General features: G+C 50.9%; 1 protein-coding gene across 4 annotated transcripts in view; it reads right to left on the bottom strand.

Annotated features, from left to right (window-relative positions):
- Window positions 1-16,798, bottom strand: part of LOC142009567 (uncharacterized) — a 110,707-nt gene that overhangs the window by 31,304 nt on the left and 62,605 nt on the right. For all 4 annotated transcript variants that reach the window (XM_074987806.1, XM_074987807.1, XM_074987809.1 and 1 more), the window contains exon 3: window positions 16,192-16,365. The gene's annotated coding sequence lies outside the window, so the exon portion shown is untranslated. The remainder of the gene's footprint in view (window positions 1-16,191; window positions 16,366-16,798) is intronic.

The raw sequence follows: 16,798 nt of genomic DNA, 5'->3' as shown, positions 1-16,798 counted from the left end.
AATAATTTCAATTCAAACATGGTGCTAGGGACTAGGAACCCCAGTTGCATTACATTTTCCATTGAGAAGCCTGGTCTTCCCATCTGCTGATGGGAGTCCCTTCCTATGGTTCGTTACAGAAGATAATATTTGCCTTGGAAGCCAGTCCCACTGAGGACTCGCTATGCAAATTGATACACTGGAATGGAGAATGAGGCCCCATATCTCAATATGTGTCTTTGGCTTCATAATTCACCACAACTGTAGAATTTATGCACTTTCTTGATTACAATTGGTTGAATACTCAGTAAAATAACACATACTATTCATGCATTAAAATATTCATTTCAAGTCTGACAAATAGAGCAAGTCATGAAAAATCTGTGGAAACTTTCTTTGGCTCACTTGCAACTGAGTTCTCATAGAATTCTATAGCTGGAAGGGACCTCAGGAAGTCATCTAGTCTAGCCCCCTGCTTCAAGCAGGATCAACCCCCACTAAGTCATCCCAGCCAGGACCTTGTCAAGCCAGGACTTTAAAACCTTCAGGGATGGATAATCCACCACCTCTTTAGGCAACGCATTCCAGTGCTTCACCACCCTCCTGGCAAAGTAATTTTTCCTCATATCTAACCTACACCTCTCCCACTTCAACTTCAGACCATTACTCCTTGTCCTGCCATCTGACAACACTAAGAACAGTTTCTCACCCTCGTCTTTAGAACTCCCCTTCAGTAAGTTCAAGGCTGCTATTAAATCACCCCTAAGTCTTCTCTTCTGTAAACTAAACAAGCCCAAATCCCTCAGCCTATCCTCAGAGGTCTTGTGCTCCAGCCCCTAAATCATTTTTGTTGCCCTTTGCATTTGGTATGTAGCAGCATTATTTCAAAATAAGTTGTTCTTGACTATATCTTCAATAATAGCTTATTTTGGAATAACAGTGCTGTATAGACATACCCAAAGTATGCTTCCCTCCAAGGAAACTGGCCATCATCTGTATAAGGAAAACAGGCAGTAACCATCTTATTTATTGAGGAAACAACTTGTTACAAAGATAATTGTTTTTTTTATCACATGTGTTCACTTTCTAATTTGCATAACAAATAACCAGTTCAATTTTGTGTTTTCTAATGATCCTTTACACTGAATTTATATATAATCTTGGCTATCTCCAAATATTTTCCTTTTATCCATACAATCATTGATGTGAAAAATAAAATATTGCTGCGTTTTGGATTATGACATCTTGCTGCATACGCCAGTAAATTCTGAGCACTGTGTATCCACAATATTTTTGCAACATTCCAGCAACAATGATCAGTAAATGAAGGAATGGTAACTTTCTTCAGTAAAGAAGAGAAAAAAAGGGGGAAAAAAAGGAAAGGAAAGGGACTAGACCAGTGGTTCTGAACCTTTTCACTAGAGCAGAACTTCAGTCACTGCCTCACAAACTTTTGCAAACCATCACAGCCAGTTCCATTTTCTTTTATCATTTTATTTATGTTTTTTTATGGATCCCCCACAATACCCTAGTGGACCTCTCCAGGGGTCCATGGACACCTGGTTGGGCACCACTTAACTGTACTAAACATTGCATATGTAACCCTTCTAACGCCAGATGCCTGCCAGAAGGACCGGGTTCAATTCCTGGGGGTTTCCAGTGAAGGATACAACCAACCGGCTCGAGCCCCAAACCAGTAGTCTGGGACAATTTCACACAACATGCTGGGTGCCTGTAAGGCGGTTCTCCCCCCACACCCCGCCCCACAAGCACAGTGTCTGAGATAGAAACAGCTTGTTTAATGACCATAACCTACCCCAAGGTTACAGTGACAGATGCAGTATATCTAAGCAAAGAAGAGACAACCCCCTTTACCAAGATACCATCCCCATATGCAGTTGAACCAAGTCCCTTGCTGGGGTTCTTGGCCCTTTACCCCACACACAGTTACAGGGTGTATCTCACATGGTGCAGTCCCAAACCCAGAGCCCACAGATACATCACCAGGGCAGTACTAGCTGTCCACTTGTGGCAATATCCCCTTGCTGCCACCTGCTGGCCACTCCTCCTACCAACCACCCACCAGTCACCATTACCCACCCCCACTCCTCTTACCAGCCACCACCATTGCTCCCTTACTGATCACACTGAGATTTCAGCTCTGCAGGGCCTCAGCTGCCACTTTGCCATTTGAGCTTCTAATATCTGCAGTAAGGTTTCATAAACACCCTAACATCCAGCTCTACCTTTCAACAAGTGGGGAGGTGTAGCAAAGCCAGACTTATAGCTATATAGCCAAGGCATCAGTAAAGCTAAAGCACTCAACAACCCAACCTAACTAATACCCCTCTCCTCCTGCTTTACAATGCTTTAAACCAGGGAGCCCTGTGCAATTAATGTCCTATGCAGCTATGACGACTGCCCTGTCCCCCACAACAACCCAGAGCATTGGTGAGATCTGACAACTCCCACACTGAGTGTCAGCTTAGATTGTGATTCTACAACAACATGTTTACAATAGACCAAATCTCATGGCTTACTTGCTACGCATTAGGCTTTGCCTGAAAGTTATCACACACACACACTTTTGCATTCTTATGCAAATGATCTCTGGGAGACACATTCCTCCCGGCCTTAGTATCACACATGCCACCCTTTGCATTCTCATGCAGATGACCTCTGGGAAACACATTCCTCCCAGCCTCAGTAACCTTGCCTTCCTGCTGCCACATTCCCTACACATAGAAACAAAAAAGTTAAACAAAAAACAGTTTTTATACAGTTATCGCTCAATATTTTGAGCATCTCATTATGTCAAGTGCAGTGGTTTGATGAACAAATATTTGCAATCTCTCTCTCTCCCTCCATGTCTTTTCTAAAGACAACATATTATGTACTGATTATTCTTTATTGTAACAGCTGGGAGTGCAACACACCACACACTGAAACTTTGCCTAATTGATTTCTTCTTATCATGGACGTTTTTATGAAAAATGAAGACTTCTTAATTAATGCAGCTCTGATTGTATACTTTCCATCAGGTGAGCTTTAAGAATTTTAAGGAGAGTCTCATAATTTACAAACCTTAAGGTGCTAGAGGACTTTTTTTTTTGTGGGCAGGGGGGGTTGGTTTGTGTGTATGTGTCAAGCTACAGACTAACATGGCTACCCTTCTGAGACTATTGACCATTCTGTGTGAGATTTCAATGTCCTATCACAAAGCAGAGATTCAAAGTTGAATTATCAAAATGATGACTTGGAGCTTAATCCTTGAATTTCACTATGTCCTTTCTGGTGCTCTGAGAGCACAGTAGAGCCATATAACTGGCTTGGACAGTCTGTCTTAGACCACACTCCTCCCAGCAGCTGATGTAAAGGGAATTTTGGGGCAGCTCTATTGCTTGGTAGCTCCTTACAAGCCTAGTATACTAATTTAATGTAAAAGAAAAAGCCCCAAGGTATTCCCTAGACCAGAGGTGCCCTAGTCTGCCCACCTCAGACAAATCAGGCTGAGCCACTGTTGTCCCCCACAATCTGCTGCCTCCCACCCAGAATGAAACTATGATGCTCCTCTGGCCCCTGAACATCAGGCTAACCCCAATGCCTGGTTGAGCAGGCAGCTACAGTTGTTAGCCTAGTACTAGCAGATGGGCTGGGCAAACCTGTTGGGTTCCCCCACAAAGTGCTAGGCCAGTCCCAGCACCACATCTCCTGAAGCACCAGGGCAGTCCTAGCGCTAGGCCCAGCCAGCAGATTCTCTGAGTGCCAGCTTCTCCTGCCCTGAAAGCCCTGCCCCTCCACTGAGCCATAGGCCCCAGCAGCAGTCTTTCCACTCTCTGTTTTGCTTCTCACTCCCCTGTCCCCAAGAAGCGTGAAACGTTGAGCAGGAGGGACCTTTGAGTGGGTGGAGAGGGGAATACATGTGGAGAAAAACAGCCACATTATCTCAATCTTCAATTAACTGTTTAGATTCTTTGTTCATTTCAGGATTGAATTGTGCATGTAATTCTCACTTTTAAAACCTTCATGGACATTGTTCTGTTCACCTCATGAACCTCACTTTTCTCTGCTCCTTCACCCTCTCCCCCAGGACTGACCACTCTCTGGCTACGTCTACACGTGAACGCTACATCAAAGTAGCTTATTTCGATGTAGCGACATCGAAATAGACTATTTCGATGAATAATGTCTACACGTCCTCCAGGGCTGGCAACGTCGACGTTCAACGTTGACATTGCGCAGCACCACATCGAAATAGGAGCTGCGAGGGAACGTCTACACGCCAAAGTAGCACACATCGAAATAAGGGTGCCAGGCACAGCTGCAGACAGGGTCACAGGGCGGACTAGCGCTTCCAGGGCAACAGCTAGCCGCTCCCTTAAAGGGCCCCTCCCAGACACATGCAGCATGCACAGCACGTGGTTTGCAGAGCCATAGGCACGCACACCTCGAGCGACGCAGTCATGGACCCCCAGCAGCAGCAGCACCAGCAGCCAGAGGTCGACACAGCCACCCCTGCAGGAGCAGTGCTCCCCCCTGCTCGATGCCATGCAGGAGGCAGCTGAGCACCTCCTTGCCACAGAGGAGGAGCTGCCCGCAGGGGAGGAGGACGCAACCCCCAACCCTGCAGCACCCCACCACCCCCACCCCGCCGCACACGCCGCCAGCTGTGGAGCTACCCCACAAGCACCGACTGGTGGGAGCGGCTGGTGCTCAGAGAGTGGGACGATGACCACTGGCTCCAGAACTTTCGGATGAGCCAGCAGACATTTCTGGAGCTATGCCAGTGGCTCACCCCCGCACTGAGGCACCAGGACACCTTCATGCGGCGTGCCCTCAGAGTCGAGAAACAGGTCGGCATCGCTGTCTGGAAGCTGGCCACTCCAGACAGCTACCGCTCCGTGGGCCAGTAGTTCGGCGTTGGCAAGGCCATCGTCGGGGCTGTCCTCATGGAGGTAAGAGGACCCACGGGGGCTGGGGGGGAGGCAGCCCTGGCAGGGGAGGTGGGGGAGGCAGCCCTGGCGGGGGGCGGGGAGGTGGGCTCTGGTAGGGGAGTGGAGGAGAGGGGAGGGGGGCCCTGACAGGGGAGGGCCACACACACCCTGCACACCCCTCATTGGTGCTGTCCCCTGTGCTTCCCCTGCAGGTCGTCCGCGCCATCAACGCCCTGCTCCTCCACAGGCTCGTAAGGCTTGGGGACCCAGATGCCGCCATCGTGGGCTTTGCCACCCTGGGCTTCCCCAGTTGCTTCGGGGCTCTGGATGGGACTCACATCCCCATCTGCGCCCCGGAGCACAGTGGAGGACGCTACTTAAACAGGAAGGGCTACCACTCAGTGGTCCTCCAGGCCTTGGTGGACAGCCGGGGCCATTTCCTGGACATTTACGTGGGCTGGCCTGGCAGCACCCACGACGCCCGGTTATTCTGGAACTCGGGCCTGTGCCGCCGGCTGGAGGCGGGGACCTACATCCCCCAGTGGGAGATCCCTGTGGGGGACACCACCATGCCCCTCTGCATCATCGCAGATGCGGCATACCCCCTCCGGCCCTGGCTCATGCACCCATACACAGGCCATCTGTCTGCCAGCCAGGAGTGCTTCAACCAGTACCTGAACCATGTGGGCCAGGTGGTGGAGCGCGCATTTGGCTGCCTCAAAGGGAGCTGGAGGTGTCTCCTCACCTGCCTTGATGCGGGCCCCAACAACATCCCCCAGATTGTGGATGCATGCAGCGCTCTCCACAACCTGGAGGAGAGCAAGGGGGAGGCCTTCTTTCAAGGCTGGGCTGTGGAGGCCAGCAGGGCTGATGTGCAGCCACCTGCTGCCCCCAGTCGCCAGGTGGACCCCGAAGGGACCCGGGTCCGGGAGGCCCTGCGGGCCCAGTTCGACGAGGCCGCGGGGTAAACGCTGGAAGGCCCTCCACTGTCCCCCCCATCCTCCACAACACTCCCTGCCCCTACGCCCACACCACAGAGCACCCACGAGCCCCCCGCCCCACTTTTCTTGTAAAAATAAAAGCAGACAGTTGTTCGTCAACTCAAATATCTTTAGAACACTTATTATTATTATCAACAAGACTAACTAACTATGTACAGGGAAATTCTAACAATAAATATATATACATTATAAAAATAAGGATAACATGAAAGGGGAAGACAAGGAAGGGGAGAACTATTTACATGGGGGGGTAAGGATCACCATGGTAACAGGGGTCAAATATACAAACTATTTACAGCAAAGTAATTTAAAAACTAGGGGGAATATATACAAAGGGGGGGGGGGCACATCATGGGCCCCACGCCCCAAAAGTCCAGTGCTGGGAGTGGGTGGCTGGGATCTCCGCCTCGGCCTCAGCCCTGGCCGGGGCTGGCTGGGGGCCAGATGGACCGGGAGATACGGCCGGCAAGTGTCAGCTGGCCCCAGGTCCCCCTCGGCGGAAGGGCCCTTGGTGGCGGGTGGCGGTGCGACAGCAGATGGAGCAGCGGGTGGAGCAGCGGGTGGAGCAGCAGGTGCAGCAGGCAGGGCGGGTGCTGCAGTGGCTGGTGCAGCATGGGGGGCCAGGGAGTCCGCGATACAGTTGAGAGTCTGCATGTAGGTCCCCCATGCCTCCTGGCACCAGGCCAGCGCCCACTCCTGCAGCTGGAGGCGGCGTTACTCCACCCGCAGCCGCTGCTCGGCGACCTCCAGCTGCCGACGGTGGAGGGCCAGCAGCTGGGGGTCCGTTGCCGTCGGTTGCTGGTGCTGGGTCCGCCGTCTTCCCCACCGTGGAGCTGGTCGGTCCTCTGCCGAGGGGCTGGCCTGGAGTGATGGCCCCAGAGGGCTGTCCGGGACCACTGACGCCTCGCCGGTGCTCTCTGGTCCTTCTGATGGTGCAGCTGTGGAACACAGGAGAGGGAGAAGAAGAGTGGAGACAGCCATGAGTGTGGGCCCCGAGCCGTGACCCTTGTCCCCCCACCCCTGTGCTGCAGGTTCCCCATCCCCGTCCCAGGGAGATGCTGCTGTGATGGGGTTCAGAGATCCCCCTGCACTGCACCCCGTCCACTGGCAGGAGTGACTCTCACTCAGCAGGTACAACAGGAGGTTTATTAGGCAGCAAATGCCCAGTTTCTCACAGAAGCGACAGTACAGCAGTCAGAGACAGTCCTTCCAACCCGTCCTGGGGAGAAGACCCTGAGGGGTGCCCCTCTGAGCTGTAGCTTTCCCCCTCCTCAGGCTGGCTGCCTTCTAGCTCTCCCTTACCCTAGCCTCTAACTGCCACCCCCGATTCAAACCCAGCTCAGCTTCTCCCTCTTCTTTGTTCAGGGCAGAGGTGTAACCTGCCAGTTGTAGCCCCAGGATCATCCTTAGCCACTGGGAGCTATTCAGCTTGTTTCTCATATGTAGCCTGAGTCTCGCATTTGCACTCCCCACAACTGCATCACATGCTGCTGCTGCTGCTGCTGCTGGTTGTCCCACCCCCTCCCCCCGGGGGACCCTAGAGATTCCGCTCCCCCCAGCCCTGGGGATGGGGCATGGCACTGTCGTGCTGGGGGGAGGGCAGGGGCTGATGCAGTCTTCTGAGGGACATGCCATTGATGTCCTTGGGGACATGGTCATCTGGGCATGTGGAGGGCCCTGGTCATATCTATTACTCCCTCCCCTCAACCCCGGGGGTGTGCACCGGGCAGGGGGTACATACCTGATGGTCCACTCCCATGGTCGGGGGACACCCGGGGGGTGGACACCCGGCTGGAGCTCCTGGATGGCAGGACGATCCTCAGGCCGGCGTCGCTGGAGGAGGACTCCCCCTCCTCCTCCTCCTCCTCTGGTGCCCCGGGGGTGGGCTCCTGGGGGGGCCCACAGGGTGCGGGGCTTGCCTCCGGGGTGAACTCTGCCTCCAGGGCCTTCTGGGGCTCCTCGGCCGAGGTATCAAGAGTGGCTGGAGGGGAGGAGGTGTGCCGGGGGCCCAGGAAGTCCCTGAGCTCCCTGTAAAAGGGGCAAGTGACGGGGGCGGCCCCAGATCTCCCGGCCGCATCCCGGGCCCGGGCGTAACCCTGCCGCAGCTCCTTCACTTTACTCCGGACATGATCCGGAGTGCGGGCAGGGTGACCCCGGGAGGCCAGGCCCTCAACCAGCCGAGCGAACGCATCCACGTTCTGCCTCTTGCTCCCCATTACCTGGAGCACCTCCTCCTCGCTCCAGAGCCCCAGCAGGTCCTGAAGCTTGGCCTCCGTCCAGGAGGGTCCCCGCTGCCGCTTCCCCACCTGGCTGCTGGGCTGGGAGCCCTGGCTCCCCTTATGGGGGGTCCCCTGGGAGCGCTTGGGGGCCTGGCATGCGGCCATCACAGCTGGCGGGGGGTGTCTGTGGTGGCTGAGGGACGTGCAGGCTGGCCGCGTGTCTGGGCTGCCGCCTGCACATTCTCTCAGCTTCCTGCACAGGAAGGGAGGGGGCAGGGAGCTTTAAGGGTCCTCTCCACGTGGCCATCATCGAGCTCAGGGGCTGGAGAGAGCATCTCTCAACCCCTCAGCTGATGGCCGCCATGGAGGACCCCGCTATTTCGACGTTGCGGGACGCGCAACGACTACACGTTCCCTACTTCGATGTTCAACGTCGAAGTAGGGCGCTATTCCCATCCCGTCATGGGGTTAGTGACTTCGACGTCTCGCCGCCTAACGTCGATGTTAACTTCGAAATAGCACCCAACACGTGTAGCCATGACGGGCACTATTTCAAAGTTGGCGCCGCTCCTTCGAAGTAGCGTGCACGTGTAGACGCAGCTTCTGTCTCCCTCATTTTGTTGTTGTTGATTTTTTTCCACCATACCTACTCTGTTGATGTGACAGCCTTTACCTGCACAACTCTCCCCTCCTAGCTGATTTGTCAGTTTTTATTTCAATATTTTTATTTTTTATCTCTGTTATATATTTGTCACGCTAGTTCACTTTCAGTCTCTCAAGAAGTGGGTCAGTCCCACAAAACTTCTTGACCTGATAAATTATTTTGTTACTCTTTAAAGTGGCACATGACTGCTTTTTTGTTTTATGAAGACACAGACTCACACAGTTACCTCTCTGTGGTTAACTCCCAATATGACCATCATGCATATCTCTCTGCCTTATCAAAGGCCTGCTCCAACTCCACAGAAATTCATGGAAGTCTTGACTATGGTGGACTTTGAATCACATCCTGGCTGCGTCTACACTAGACCCAAACTTTGAAATGGACACGCAAATGGCCATTTCGAAGTTTACTAATGAAGCGCAGAAATGCATATTCAGCACTTCATTAGCATGCGGGCGGCTGCGGCACTTCGAAATTGACGCGTCTCGCCGCCGCGCGGCTTGTCCCAATGGGACTCCTTTTCAAAAGGACCCCGCCTACTTCGAAGTCCCCTTATTCCCATCAGCTCATGGGAATAAGGGGACTTCGAAGTACACGGGGTCCTTTTGAAAATGAGCCCCATTGGGACGAGCTGCGCGGCAGCAAGACGCATCAATTTCGAAGTGCCGCAGCCACCCGCATGCTAATGAAGTGCTGAATATGCATTTTTGCACTTCATTAGTAAACTTCGAAATGGCCATTTGCGTAGCCATTTTGAAGTTTGGGGCTAGTGTAGACATGGCCCCTAACTCTTTAATTAATGCTCATTTGCAATGTATCTCTACTTTCCCTCAATAGTGTCATTCAAATCAGCAGAGGGAAAGAAGTGTTCCTGATTAGCATCATAGTTGTGCTGTATGTACTTTTGGGATGGAGTTTTGAGATGGTGCATAATTTTTTTTTTTTTGCATTGTTAGGAAGCTTCTAGACCAGATAGCTCTTAAACCTCAGGATTCATCTCATCTTTTAGGCTGCAGTGAACACCAGACAACCACTATTAAGGCTGACATCTTGAAATTTATTCACATTAAAGTTGATGTATAAATGAATGCTAGAGTCTCTGGCATATGGCACTGGTATTGCAAGGCATTCCCAAATACAGTGCATCCAATGCTATTTCAGATCTTCCGTGGAAAGTATGGGTCAGCTCCTGGCATCCATTCAAGTTACTTTGCACTACTCTGGAGATAAAATAAACTCTCCTTAATGCTCCATTAACTAATTATCAGCGATTTTTTGGTACAGAAGAATGCAGAGGTGTGTCAGCGCCAGTATGACCAATTCTATATCACCTCCCTCAGAGTCCTAGCTCTTGAAGCATATCAGAGGCAGGTTCTCCTTGGCCGTTTCTACACATGCCACTTTCTAATAAATGGCCCAAAACATGCTAATGAGGTGCGGATGCAAATTCCCCATGCCTCATTAGCATAAGTTCACGTGATTTGGAGTCCAGAAGATGTTCTTCCGGTCTCCAAAATGTTGTTTAGAAGCATGGCCCATGGGGGGGAGGTCTTCTGGAAGGAAGTCCTCCTTTCAGAGGCCCCTTCTGCCTGAAAATTTTTGGGACGAAGGGGCCTCCGGAAGGACTTCCTTCCAGAAGACCGCCTTCTGGACTCCAAATCACGCGACCTTATGCTAATGAGACATGGGAAATTTGCATCTGTGCCTTATCAGCATATTTTGGGCCATTTATTAGCATGCCACTTTCTTTGAAAGTGGCATGTGTAGAAATGGCCTTAGTGATTTAGTCAAAAATTACTAAGTTGTGCAAAGTTGGGCTCATGAAACCATATTTAGAGATCTGGGATGAGATTTTCAAGCGTGATTATTCTGCATGCCCTACCTGATACACCTGAAGAGGGCTTGATTTTTCAGAATTGAGAACCCAGGAGCAACAACTGATTTGAATGTAAGCCACTGGCTGCTCTGCACTTTTGAAAATCAAAACATTTATTTAGCTGACTTCAGGAGCTTATTTTCCAAAATTTTGGCTGCACTGCACATTCAGTGCATTAAGTCTGATTCTCAACTGCGTTCTGGTCTCTTAATCCTTGGTAAAGGGGCAGTTGTTGCATAAAGGGGGTGTACCTGCACTAGATCTGTCTAGAGGAGAATTTCCCCAGCCCAGGCACTGAGGAAGAAAGCCACAGATTGGTCTCCAATGACCCCTTTGTAAACCACATAGTGTAAGGGGGATAACTAGGATCAGAAAGGGTGCTGAGTGGAGGGCTTTAGTGTGCAGTACTGAGGAGGTCCTAGGTAGTGTTGCTAGGCAGCTGCTGTAACTACAGTCCCTTTGAGTACCTAGATTTCACTGTGCGGGGGCTACTCTAGAATGTGGAACATCCCAGAATTAGGAGGGCACCAACATGGATCAAAAGGAACTGTAAATCCCTCTTGTCAGAGCTGCAACAGTCAGCACAGACTCTCCCTCGTAGAGCATGCATATGTAGTACATAAAGGGATGCCACTCATGTACAATAACAAATAATCCTTCCTCTCTGCAAACATGACACAAGGGAGTCTGTGATTTGCCTTGGTTTTCTCAAATGACAAACAATAGTGCATGTTGTCATTCACGTTCCTATTATTTCACTCTGTAAATTAATGGAGTTTGGTAAGCCTCACATCAGTTTTGCTCATTTATAAGCCTTAGGCAGACTAATGGGAAAAACCTGCTAAGATTATCCAAGGGTAGGCTTGGGTAAGGAAAAAAATAGTTTTAAAAACCCTGTCAGAATAATGCAGGGTTCCTTGCACCTAGATACATTTGTGGAAATTTTCAAGTAATATGACTGTTCTCCAGTTCCTACAAAAATTCTAATGTTTAACAAATTATATTGCTGTTTGTTTGATTTCCTTATATTAAACTATATTTAATGTGTACTACATATAGAGAAAAAACCCTCTTTCTACTAAAGAATTGAGGCCTCTACTGAGGTTTATATTAAGGTTGGCTGGTTGGTGTTCAGTGGGGTATGATGGGACATGAAGAAAGAACAGTTTTGAATTGTCTATATACTAAAGTTAGGAGCCTGGGCAACAAACAAAAGGAACTGGAATTGCTCATTTATGAGCTTACATTTGATCTAGTTGGTATTACTGAAACCCAGCAGGACATTCCACACTACCTGAATCTTCAAATAAACGGCTATACTTAGAGCCCTACCAAATTCATGGTCCATTTTGATCATATTTATAACCATAGGGTTTTAATATAGTTGAATTTCACTTTTTCCTGTGCTTACAGCTGAAATTTCATGGCATTTTAACAGTGGGTGTCCAAAGCCAAAAGATACACCTGAGGTGGGTCTGATGTCCCCTAGTCTCCCATCCTGAGTAGTCATGAAGGGAAAGGACAAACACTATTCGTCCCCAGCCCTATGGGGACTTACAGCTTGGAGCCTGTAGATGGTGGGCTCCCAGTGGGAGGCTCCCACCTCAGCAAGTCTCCTTCTTCTGCAGAAAACCCTGTGGCTTCTACCCAGTCTCAGATTTCTTGGAGCGGGGGAAGCCACTAAGAAATGGTTTTGATCTCCCCTGAAGAGTGGTTGGAAAGTCCTGTCTCTGCTCCACGTAAGCTGCATCTACACTAACAAGTACTTTTGAAATTTGAGGCCCTTTTTCAAAAGAGAGTGTGGAGCATCTACACACACAGCACTCTCCTTCAAAAGAAAATTGAAGGAATGTGCCTCATTTTTCAAGTTTGGTCTTCCTAACTGGAAATAGGAGAAGCTTCACCCCCTTTTGAAAGGCCCTTTCAAAATAAAACGTGTAGAGGCTCCACAATCTGCCCTTTCAAATGATCGAGTCCACCATGTCCAGCTGGGACGTGGAGACGTGCTACCCAGCATCTGTGGGGCTCTGTGGTCCATGCGTCCAGCAGCCCTTAAACCCGCACAGACCTAGACACCCAGTTGTAGGAAGCTGAGAACACGATGGCATTTGAGGAGCCCCAGCCCCACCCCCGCACCCCTGAGCATGCCCAGGGCTTGCAAGGGTCCAGCTGGTCTGGGAAAAAACAAGCCCACTCCTGGACTGAACATGAGCTCAGGGACCTCCTTGACCTGTGGCAGGATGAGGAGGTCCTCAGGAAATGGGGACAAAGCAGCAGAATTCAGCCACTTTTGCTTGGGTGGCCAACGGCTTCTCCTCCCTGAACCACACTGTCCACACTCCTGAGCAGGTCAGGATTTTAAGGAGCTGCAGCAGGGCTCTGCCCGGGCCATGGACTAGGCCAGCCGGTCAGGTGCAGGTCCCACATCCTGTCCCTTTGGCAAGGAGCTGCAGAGCATCCTGAGGGTGAGGGACACCACCTCACCTGCTGTCCTAGACAGCACCACCAAGGAGCTCACCCTGATGCCAAGGAGGAGCTAGGGACTACAGACAGCCCCACCATACCCGACCAAGAACCACCTCCAGAGTTATTGACCAGTGATGGAAACCTGATCATCAACCTCCCCTCATGCTCCTCCTGCTGTGTCTCTACAAGCTGGGCATCCCTAACTTCAGCGGTGGATCCTCTAGCACGTACCCAACAGGGAGCACAAACCAGACCACTGGATGGGGGCTCCATACCCTCCAGATGGCCCACCACACCCCCAGAGGAACCTGGCCCATCACAGCCCAGATGGATGTGGCCCTTGAGATGCTGGAACAGCCACCAGTGGCATTCAGTACCCACTCACATGGATAGTGCCTTGGCCTGCTCCCAGTAGGAGGAGGTGGGAGGGGCCAGACCTAGCAATGGGTTCACCCCCATGGGGCTGGGGATCCTGTCTGCCTCCATGATCCCCCAGGGCCCTGCAGTCAGACGGGGGATAGAGACCTGCTGCCCACAGCGGGATGTGGGGGTTGGCTCACAGGCCTGTCTCTTCTTTTCCATTCCCACAACTGTGCTGTCAGAGGGGCCAGGAGAGCCCTGCACTCTCTATGGTCTCAGACAGCCTGCCAGAGTCAAGGAACAGAGACTGGGAAGCCCCAACACCAGCTCCAGGCTGTTCCCATTCTAGAAGAGGCCAGAGGCAGAGCATGGAGGATATCCTCCTCACCACTTCTGTCTGGAGCCAGGTCAAGGCCATGGACTGGCACCTCCACCAGGAGAAGGCCGAAGTGACCTGGCAGTGGGAGGCCTGGGGGGACTTGATAGGGACTGTGGCAGGGTCTCCTGCCCTGTGACCCTCCCAAGGGCTCTTGTGTTGCCCTCTTGTCAGTCCCCACAGCCTAGTCAGGCCTCAGTGGCCTAGTCAAAGTTCACAGGCCTAGCAGCCTAGTCAGTACGAATTGTCCCTGCAGTCGGGGCAGTGTGGCCTAGCAGCCAAAGGCTGTACAAATCACTCGTGCAGTCAGGGCACTGCAGCCAAATAACCAAAGTCAGGCCTCAGCAGTCTCGTCAAAACTCACAGGCGCAGCAGCTTACCCAAGGTCTCCACAGCCTAGTCCCAATTCGCTGGCTTAACAGCCTAGTCACAATTCCCAGGACCAGAGACCCAGCTAAGGCCTCAGTGGCCTTGGTTCTCCCTGTCTCAGGGTCGCAGGGAGGTGAGGGTAGGGGAACTTGGGCCCTCCCACTCCATCGATCTCCAGCCCAGGGCTCTGGTGGTGATGGGCTTGTATCCCCAGCCACCAGCCCACTGGGGATCCTCACCACAACACACTGAGCTTACAACCAGGGCCTTCACAGTTTCCTGCCCTGGGCCACTTCCTACCCTGCTCTGGATGTGATGGGCTGTCCTGGCTCCACCTGCGTCTCCCTGGGTTGCTGCTGCTGCTGCAACTGCTGCTCCATGGGCTGCTGCTACTGCTGCTGCTGCTGCTGCTACTGCTGCATTGAGTGTTGCCCCCACTCCATACCAAGAGCTCCTGCTTGTCAGGTGGTCTGCCCCAACTGACTGGCCTCCTGCGCCTTTATACCTGAGTAGCAGTTGGAGAATGCCCAGCAGGGCCTTGGGGGTGGGGACTTTTCCAGCCAACAAGCCTGGTCCCACCCCGCTGGTCAGTGCAGGGTTGGTACACCCCATCACAGAGACCCCCGAGGGATGTGGCAGGCACCTCCAGGGAGCTTCTGGCCCAGCTGCACCCTCCTGCTGCCCCTCCAGCTGCTCCTCTGCTTGCCCCACAGTGGGCCAATCTGACAAGGCCCCTGCTGATGGCAAGTCCCCTGCCAAGACAGTCCCCCAGCCGAACCTCCCCATCCACGTGGCCTTATGCCACAGCACAGGGACAAGCCACTGGCAGAGCTCCAGGAAGGTCTGCCTCCACATTCTAAAATTCTGCAGCCACCTAGCATCTTCCCACTTCCCCATCACCAGGAGCTCCTATGAGTTGGAGCTACTGGGGTAGCTCCAGGGTCAGTGGAGAACCCAGGCTAGGAGTGCTGCAGGAGTCGCAGGTTTGGGGGTTCCTGGGCAGTGCCACGGGTGGCTGCTACTGCTGAGGACATCGAGGCAACCACACTGCTGGTGCCAGCCAGAAGCAGCTCAAGCTGCTGATGATGGTTCATTTTGCTTTGTCTGCACCGGTCATTGCAGCTCCACAGCCCTTGTGATGTGCAGGGTGATGGTGTTGGGGAAGGGTTATTTCAAGAAGTGACTGGCTGCAGGCCCAGAAGGGCCTGTCTGCCTTGTGACTCCATCTGCAGTGCTTCCTAGTTCTTTCTTCTGAACATCCAGACAAGCTTTCTGTAGACAGAGATCTGTCTACAGAGGCATTATTCCTCATTTAGAGTGGGGTACAGCTGTCAACAAAGTGATGCTTTCTTCCAACTTACTGGCTATTTTCCTGACAAAACCCTCTAGTGCAGACATAGCCTGTGAAGAAGACACCATGAAAAGTTCAGTGCCATTCAGGATTACTTTGATAGTGAAATTAATACAAGTGAAGAATAATGAAAATTATAGAAGATATAACTCTTCACCTGTGTGACTTTGCCTGTGTAAGTAGATGAGAGCAGGAGGGTAAGAGTGTGTGTGGATGTGTACTTGAAAGCTAGTTCCTCTTTCTTCCTTTAATCCAATGGTGGCATTTAAATACATTTGAATGTAACCCTGGTGTGATCTCTAGTGTAAAATAAGTTAACATTTATAATAGCTTCATGCTTTCTCAGTCTTTAACAATTCAATGGAAAAAATTTTAGCTAGAATTGGTTAGTACAGCTTGAACGTCTCTAGTCATGCACGCTTGAGACCTGACCTGTGCTGAATGAGAGAATTCGCTGGACCGCAGAAGGTCAATATTATCTAGCACATTACCAACACTTACTCTGCTTCCTGCACTCTCACAATACACTTGGGGTAAATGACAGTTAAATAACAGCAAACAAAACAGAGAGCCAGGAGTAATGGCTGGAAACAAACCTTATGGGATCACAGAGAACTTGGCCACGCACATGATGAGTGGCATCCAGCTAACCAAAATCATGCTGGATTACATATGTTGCTGGACGAGAGAGTACAGATTCGAGAGGTTCAACCTGCTTTGTAGTTAGTCGTCATCGTATTATCCAATATTCTGGTGCTCTGTCTGAAATACTGGGAAATTGCAAACAGCATTAGGTAAACAATTTTTCAGTTAACATTTTCTGACTTCTTATGCAAGAAACAAAAATGCATAACAAAAGATAAGTTCTGTCTATTCTGCTGCAGTTTATCACATGCTATATGTATGAATACAGAACATTTAAGAGTTTTCTTTCACTACCAGGATAGAAATTCACAGTGGACAATAGCTAATGATTATATGACATTAATATATTTGCGTTGGCTAGAAGATTTAATTACAAGATTTCTAAAGGTCTCAAGCTCTCATTTTAAATCAATATGTACAGACTACAGGGACAATTTAACCTACCGTATAGTGCTTGAGATTTAGAAGGAATATATACTGTTTAAAGTAGATTTCTCTTAATTATACTGACAAACTGAATGCAACAGTGATCTTATTGGGGAAGTTACACTCTTTTGG

This window comes from Carettochelys insculpta, chromosome 2 (genome assembly GCF_033958435.1).
Source record: "Carettochelys insculpta isolate YL-2023 chromosome 2, ASM3395843v1, whole genome shotgun sequence".
Classification (NCBI taxonomy): Eukaryota; Metazoa; Chordata; order Testudines; family Carettochelyidae; genus Carettochelys; species Carettochelys insculpta.
Note: the sequence above shows the minus strand (reverse complement) of the source record. Positions and strands in the feature narration are given on the sequence as shown.